The following is a 9,585-nucleotide window of genomic DNA, read 5'->3' as shown; positions in this document are numbered from 1 at the left end:
AGAACAACTATTGTTGTATTCATGCTTAATTTGTGAAATCACTTTGTAATACACTTGTACACCGAGAGAAGTGTGTGGTGTGAGTCGGGGATCGTCCCAAGAGGAGTGGAGTAGGTAACATACCTAGAGAGAGGTTGTAATTTCTAACACTTGAGGGAGACATGTCTGTGACCAACACTTGAGAGGGTGTAGAGTAGGATTACAAGAGTGGTGATTGTAAAGTTTTCGGTTAGCTAGAAAACTGAGTGTGAGGTGTAAACGTTGTTCGGGTAAGCGTAGAAAACCCGGTTGTGATAGTGGATTTTTCCCCGAGAGTGGGGAGCGGAGACATAGGACGGAAGGTCCGAACTCCATGATCATATTGTGTGTTTGCATTATTTATATTTCCCTATCACAATTGTATCTTTAGTTTAGATTGTTTACCCTTGTGTTAATTTATATATCCTTACATATACCTCTAGGGTCTAACAATTACTTAGACCAAAAGTTGTGAGAGAACATTAAGGAAGAATGTAATATTGATTTGAGAACATATTCTTGCCACTCATAGTCGGCAAAAGAGTAATACAGATCAGAGGTGACAACCTCTAAAGTTTCATATTGGGGATTTTATAACAATAAAAGTATCGTTGATAAAGGGCGTTCAGCGATTCAGTAGACGGGAGAATACATACCCCAAGATATGTTAATCTGTTAAGAAATTTTGAGCATGTTGGAGTTACATCATTTAGATTTTATTTTCCAGTATTGAGGTCAAGTATACATGATATATTTTATGTTTTAATGCTCAAGATGTACTTGCGCAATGAGAAGCAGCAGAGTGTAATTGATACACTAAGTATTGAGATTCAGGATGATTTGATTACCGTAGAGATACCGATTTGCATTACTGTTAGAGAAAATAAAAGGCTTAGAAACAAAGTGATTTCTTCAGTGAAAGTTCAATAGAATTGGCAAGGAGCCGAAGAAGTTTATTAAAAGCGCAAAAAGGATATAAGTCGCGACTACTCACATCTGTTTGAGCAGATAAAATGTTGATATTAAGTATGCTTTTATGCATTAGTAATTACATTATGTTTTTATGCTACATTTATATTTAACGCTAGAATGAGGCACTAACACTTAGCTCATAATCACTCGGAACATATGGTATATATATGGGTGGTTCCTTGTTTGGATTTTTTTGCCCGACGCACTAGTTCCGTCTAATTAGGGGTTAAGTGAGAGTGCACACATTTTAGATCGTTAAGTTTAAATGTTTGCTTATGTTTTGACTCTGGGTTTTATGGTACAAGATGTGTACGGGAGGGTTTCCTAGTCTAGATTATCCTCTCTTAGTGTTTTTCTCGTGTTATTAATCTTTAAGATACGATCAAGAAATTTTGAGGATGAAATTCTTTTAAGGGCGGTGAATGTAAAACCCCAAAAAATTTGAGTTAACGATTGATAAATTGAATTAATATGTGATTAATTATTATAAGTGGATATTTATTGAGATAAATATCATTAAGATTAATTATTATAAGTGGATATTTATTGAGATAAATATCATTAAATAGTGTATGAGTATATTAACAAGTATTTTGAGTATAAACAAGTGAGATAAATATCATTAAATAGTGTATGAGTATATTAACAAGTATTTTGAGTATAAACAAGTTCATACATAAGAATAGAACGAGTCAAAAACATGCACAAGGAAAAATCTTGAGGAACTGGAAATTCCTAATCCGGTCGACCGTAGCTCGGTCGACCGCCACAGTCGACCGTAGAACCTATTTTTTATTTTTCTTGTTCTGAGTTAGTGTTGGGTATTTGAGACCCATATTCATTTTCTCTGCTATATATACACATAGTTCACAAGATTTTTAGTATTCTTTCATAGTTTTGAAACCCTAGCAGCCACCAAACTTTTCTACAAACCCTAAATTAATTTTTTTAGAAAGATTAAAGGATTTAAGGCGGGTTTTTCGGTTTGCAACTTTGAGATTTGCTTGGGAAATTTATCTTACATGTTTTAAAACAAGTCTTAGGCGAGTTTCATCTCTGCTAATCCCTCTCCCCTATTTTAAAAATTTTAAATGAGTTTCTAATGAGTTTTATCGGGCCAAAATTGACTAATTTGTGTATAAAAATCAAATAATTTATATTATATGTATAAAGACCAGATCTTTTCATGTTTAAGAGTTTATTTATGATTTATTATGTAATTAATTATGTTTCACATATTTGATAATTCCCTGAGAAGTTGATTTGATGTTTACAATGTTCTACATATGTTTCAGCACGAATTAAACAAGATTGAATCACAAAAACATACACGAACACAATTATTCAAAACCTGCACAGAACTCTAGGATTCAGCCCGGTCAACTGCGCCTAGGCGGCGCGTGCCTGACAGAGGCCTGGGCAGCCTCTGAAACATGATGCGGTCGACCGCAGCTTTATCGCGGTTGATCGCCAGTTTAGCATTTTGCCTGTGCATGTATTCCTTCTCCATTTGCTAATTTTAGGAGATTTTCTCGATGTTGTTATGTTGTATTACGATCCTTATGAGTTGTTTAACACCTAAGGTGTTGGTGAACACTAGACATTGACACGCACACCGAGATTTATGCACGTACACTTAGTTCATATTGATTGACATGCATAGTCATTGTACGTGACACATGTTTGGGTTGATATATGTTGAAAAGTCATATGATATCATATTATTCATTAGTTTTGTATGCTCAGTGTGGTTGTTTATCCCGTAATGAGACCTCGGTTATACCACACTAGAAGTATTTGGTTGTTTTCCCGTAATGAGACCTTAGTGGTACCAAATACTCGAAGGTGATCTGTGTTTTTCTGGGTTGGGCTTATGTGCCTATTCACCATTGAACGATCACCTGGAAGCATATCCGGAATAGGGATATAAAACCTATTGCCGTAGAATGATTGAGTAAGGAAGTTGAACCCAAATATCATTGTGCAAATATTACAAGAGTATTGTTATTTCATGTAGCCGGAATAGGGAGAAAAAACATATAACCGCAGAGTGATTGAGTAAGAACCTTACAAGAGTATCGCTATTACAAGTAGAGATGCAAACATACATACAGTTGTAGTATGATCCCATGTAGTTTACCATGAGTAGGGTATACATTGGACATATGACATACATGACATGGTTGTTGGCCCTATAGTTTTGATGATGATTTGTCAAACAATTTATCGCTAATCTATTATCTAATTTTTATTGTTTTGTTTTTCTCTTTACAGGTATTTCAACACACGATAATCAAGCGTTAAAGATTCAAGTTCATGTGTGTGCATTCACCTAGGTATAAGTTTAGTTTACCTACATATATCGTATGTTTATATGTTAGCTTAATATATGTACACTAAACACAATTTTAACGTTTTCTATCATATAAACGATTTTTCATCAAACTTTGTTATAATAGTTTTTATTTCATGTTTACAGCTCTTTCACACTTCTTTATATATATATAATATATACATGATATATATATATATATATATATATATATATATATATATATATATATATATATATATATATATATATATAATATAATATATATATAATATATTATATATATATATATTACTATATATATATATATAATATATAATATTATATATATAATATAATATATATATATTACTATATATATATATAATATATATATACGTTATTTTCAAAGTCATCTATCTCATTTTCATGTTCACGAACAATACAGGTTTTTATGAACACTTTTCAAGAAACAGGGCAATGTTTCACAAACAAAAAATTGCGATTTTCCAAAATTCCTTTTCAAACATGTTTATTTCAATCATTTAGAAACTTTCCCCAAAGTTTTACTATTTTTGGGGAATTGATTTGATATTTATTTAATGCAATTTCAAAATCAGCCTATAAACTTGTCACCTGCGCATATATCAGGCTTGAGTTCGGACCGCACGTATCGACCGCTAGGGTACTATTTTTTATAGTCTGCCACTATTATGGCGCTCCACGGTCGACCGTGATGGTAGACCGTGAATCCATCAGAGACTTTTGCGATCGACCGCCGCGGTCGACCGCCAGCCTTTAATTCCTATGCTTAGCCTTTTTGTGCCTCGCGGTCGACCGCAAGATTTCCACTGTCGACCGTCGATCTCATAATTGCTTTCCAACGGCTATTTTCTGATTTGATTTTCTGAGGCTGTTTTTGTCTTTTCAAGTTTTTTTTGGCTGATATTTTGAGTAGGTATAAATACCCTATTGCTGCTCTCTTTCAAACACCCAAGTTTTGTTTTACAGTGAAGTTTTAACAAAAATCTTAAGTGTGTTTAAAGAGCTGTTTAAGCTGTTTCTGATCATTCGCTTTAAAAGAAGTCTGCTACTACAAGAAGAGGTTATTCATTTCAACCGAGGATCCTATCCTCATCATCCTCTACTGTTCTTCTTGTTTATTGAGAAGTTTTCCTAACTCATCTTTTCATATACCTTATAATTTCATTTTCATATCTTAGCTATATTTATTGAGTTACATATTTTTTTTCATTCACTTTTATCACACACACAATATTGAGCTAATATCTTCATACTATATAGTGTGGGTTGTGGGGTATGATTTAGTGAGTGTGAGCTTCATTTGCGTTCTCATTTGTTGTTGAGAACAAACCATTGTATTTAATCTTTATTTGTGAGTATCACTTGTAATACACTTGTACACCGAGAGGAGTATGAGGCGAGAGACGGGGTCGAATCCAATAGGAGTGGTGTTGGTTGACGAACCTAGGGAGAGGTTGCATCCGAGCACTTGAGGAGGAAGACACGGGCTAGGTTCCTACACTTAGTGTGTGAAGTGGGATTGCATAGTGTGAGAGTTTTCGGTAAGCTTGTAAACCGAGTGTGTAGAAGTTCCGGCTTCCAAACCAGATTGTGATAGTGGAGATCTCCTCGAGGTGAGGAGCGGGGACGTAGGTCGTGGTGACCGAACCTCGTAAACATATCGTTTGTTTGTGTTTGTTTGTGTTTGCTTAGCGTATATTTCATTTGTTCTTATTCTTATCGTTCTTATTCATATCTATCTCTTGCAAGAACATATTGATCTATATAATTTTAATTAGCTTTTAATTGGGATTAGATTAGCATAAGACCCTAATCACCCCCCCTTTAGGGTCTAACAATTGGTATCAGAGCTTGGTGCTCTTTGATTTAAGGACTAATCACCTTGAGTTAAAGATCCAAGTTATCGTTTTTATGCTAATCTAGTGTTGATTGCTTTTTGCTTCTTGCATATAATCATTATGGATATGTATGATGCATCTAGTCTAGGTTATGCTATTAATGTTGCACCTCATTTGGATATTTTACCCTATGATCAATGGCGTGTTAGATTCAAACTTTTTGTTCAATCTAAACAATTCGATTTATGGGAAATTATTGAGGATGCCTATATCGCTCTAAATTTGGAAAATTCCAAATGAAGTAAAAATGATAAAAGATTGTTTAATATGAACAAGCTTTTATTAGAATATTTGCTTAATGCTTTTCACTCTTTATTTTCTAACAAATTTGCTAATTTTGATAGTGCTTACGCCTTATGGAAATTTATTGAAGCACATGAAGAGGACTTGGAGGCTATTCAACAAGCGTTGGTAAATCCTGCTTTGAGTTCTAAAGAAGCCTCATCTCCATATACAATTCCACTAGGTGATAACCCTAGTGAGGTATGCGAGCTTGATAACGATGATATTATTACTTTTGATGAGCTTGCTCTTGAGTTTGAAAAATTACACAATTGCTATATTGATGTAAAGAGTAAGTATGTAAATATGAAATCCACTCATAAAACACTAGCCACTAAGTTTAATTTTATTGCAAATGAAAATATAATTCTTAAAGAATGCAATGAAAATTTGAAAATTGAAAATGCTAGTTTGCTTCATGAAAAACGTGATGCTATGTTAGAAGTAGATAAGTTGAAATCTATGATGAAAAATCTTGTTTATCCTACTTCTAGTAGTAATGCTTGTATGCACAATGATGAGTTGAATCAAATGAGAAAACATATATCTACCTTAGATTCAACACTAAACACTTGTATTGCTAATAATAAAAAGCTTATGGACTTGTTTGCAAAATACAATGTTAATTCTTCTAAGAAACCTATTCACTATGCACACATATATGACAAAATTCATAAATATTCTTTTTACGGTCTTAAAGGCCATTTAGCCCAATTTTGTCATAATGCATAAAAAATTGACAAGCCCATTCATGATTGTGCATCCCATCAAGCTTCTTCATCTCATACACATGTACACACACATAGTATAAATCATAAACATGCTCATGTGTATAAATGTGATTATTGTGGTCGTTTTGGTCATTTGGCCATGTTTTGTTTCGATTTGAAATGAAATTCTCGTTTGTAAAATAATTACAAAGAAAAATCTATTTTTGCAAATGAACCACGTGCATTTTATTTCGGTCAACGCAAACCATTCAAACCTCTACATTGCACAAATTGCAATCGTATGGGTCATGTTTACGATTTTTGTTTTGACCGTATCGGTGCACAAAATACGCCCAAATGGGTTCATAACCCTAGGGCCTTGGATTTACATGATCGGGGTCATGTCCCAAATTTTAGTGGTACCAAAATGATTTGGGTACCAAAATGAGTTTTGAATCTATCGTTGTGATTTTTTTTTTGTTTTATAGTTGTTTTTGAATTTTAATGATGATTTAGTTTTTATTAAGCTAAAATAAAATAATCTCATGATTTAAATAGCTAAGAACTTCTTATATATTCTTATATATAATTAATAAACATAAAACAAATTTTTATAAGTCCAAATTGCATATTTCTCAAAATCCTATTTTTAAAATTACCTATGCTTTTATTTTTCTCGCGGTCGACCGCCACGGTCGACCGTCAAAGTTTCTGGAAGTTGTTACGGTCGACCGTCGCGGTCAACCGCAAGAATTTTTTCTGCGTCGATTTTGTTTTGACTTCGGGTTTCGGTTTTATTTGGTTATTTTTTCTAAACCTGAATCAACCATCACCTTTGATCTCATTTCTAATCAGATCCTAGCCGTTCCTTCCTCTCCTCTTATGATCCGACTCCTTTCTTCTTCTTCATTTCGAAATTTTCCCCCAAATCAGAGTTCTTCCCTCGGTCGCCCGCAGCTTCTCTTCGGTCGACCGCGACCATCCTTTCATCAAATTTCGTGCTGGAAATATGCTGGGTAATCTCTCATCTTTTAATTTCTTTTCTTGCTCTACAGTTTCAACATTTCATTTCTAGGGTTTTGGTTTAGGGTTTTGATCATTTGTACTTATTGTGCTCTATTTTCATTTCTAGGGTTTTATATTTCTGTCTAATTTCATTCAAACCTTAATTGATCATATCTGTCACAATGCCTCCTAAGAAAAGATCTAAGCCTGAGTCTGGTTCCTCATCTTCCATTGCCTCCCACTATGAGGATTATCTTCTGTTCAAACCCCTTATTAAGAAATATAGGGAACTGTGTAAACTGAAAATCCTGCCTACTAGATATATTACCCATTCCTAGTCTATTTATTTTATGCAAACCTGTCTGTCACCACTTCTGCCGATGGTATTCAAACCATCTCCACATCTGTTAAGAACATTCAGATCTCTTTTTCTACCGACGAACTTGCGGGAATCCTTAAGATTCCAACAAGTGATGTTGAGCTTATGTCTATCTGTGACGCCCCAGGGTTCACACAGGGCTGCAGTCCCAGGTGAAACCCGGATTGTCAAATCTGCCAAGCACCAACCACCATGCTATGACAAGTTTCACCATCACAATCACTATCTCTCTAGTGGAACAATAAATAGGTGAAGGTACAGACAGGTAAAAATAGAAATAGGACAACACTGAATATACACAGAAGAAGCATAAGAAAAATCAATAATGAGCCCAACTGGAATAAAATAGACATATCTCTGAGTCTAAATTGAATCTCAAATACAATGAGTCACATGAACAAAGTCTCACAGTAGCTCTCAACTCTATGAAACAAAATACCAATCTAGATTCTGAAAATAATCAACTACATGTGGAGTTATACAATAACTACAAATATGATAAGTAACTAAATGGACAACTAAGAAGTCCCATCAACCTGCGACTCTCCGTGCGCCAGACTCGCTGCCTGAAAGGGGGGAAAACAACGAGCGTCAAAGCGCTAGCGAGATCATCACTACCTCTCCCCAGGGGAAGGGGTAGGAGTATATAAGAAAATAGAGTCAGTACATACATATATCAAATCATTCATATAACTCTCTATGAATGAAAAACAAATAATCAATGATAAATACTCCAATCTCCAACATAAAGAATAATCATCTCATCTCGAATTACGTCCGAGTGACCTGCTCTAATATAAGAGGATACCAACTAAGCTAAAACAAATATATTTGCCGTTCATAACGGGTGCAACAAATTCTCAAAGGAAAATACCCTACTCGCGGGCAAACTATCTGGGAAATAAAACTTACAACTGATCAAATATCTATGTGTGCATCATATTGTACTATAGATATACTTTTGTAATGCTCGTTACTCAATCGCTCTGCGGCAATAGGATTTATTATTTTCCTATTCCGGATACATATAATAACGATACTGTTGTAATACTCTTACTCAATCGTTCTGCGGCAAATAGGTTCTATCTCCCTATTTCCGGATACATGAAATAACGATACTTTTGTAATACTATTACTCAATCGTTCTCTGGTAAATAGGTTTTATCTTCCTATTTCCGGATACATGAAATAATGATACTTTTGTAATACTATTACTCAATCGTTCTGCGGCAAATAGGTTTTATCTTCCTATTTCCGGATACATGAAATAACGATACTTTTGTAATACTATTACTCAATCGTTCTGCGGCAAATAGATTTTATCTTCCTATTTCCGGATACATGAAATAACTATACTCTTTCATATGTATTCATCAGCTTAACATGCGACAAAAAGTATGTTAACACAACATAATCTAAGTGTACGTGCACATATCTCGGTGTGCGTGTCCATATCTGGTGTTCATTATCATCCTAGATATTAAACAACTCTTAAGCATTATATATAACAGTACAAGATCGAGAAACTCTCTCAAAAAATAACAAACAATAGGGAAACTCAAGAAACCTTTACGTAATATATCAATTTATTTCAAATCAGCACATCTGCAGTTTTCTGCAGGACATATCATTAGTAAATTGAGAATATCTTTCTCTGGACAAACTCTTTTTAAGAATAGTTTTTCGTTTTGAAAACTAGATTCACATAGATATCATTTGACACTGATTTGGTTCAGTTTGGAGTTCATATGATATTTCAAATTTCCAGTCAAACATTTTATTTGTGCAGCGGATTTTCTGCAGAACATATCATCAGTAAATTGAGCATATCTTTCTCTAGAAAAATTATATTTAGGTATGATTTTCTGTTTTGAAAACTAGATTCAAATATCTTTAAATTGGCATTAGTTTGGTTCAATTTGGATTTCATTTGTTATTTTAAATTTCTAGCTCAAAAGTATATGT

This window comes from Asparagus officinalis, chromosome 7, assembly GCF_001876935.1.
Source record: "Asparagus officinalis chromosome 7, Aspof.V1, whole genome shotgun sequence".
Classification (NCBI taxonomy): Eukaryota; Viridiplantae; Streptophyta; class Magnoliopsida; order Asparagales; family Asparagaceae; genus Asparagus; species Asparagus officinalis.
This window is presented reverse-complemented; position numbering follows the sequence as displayed.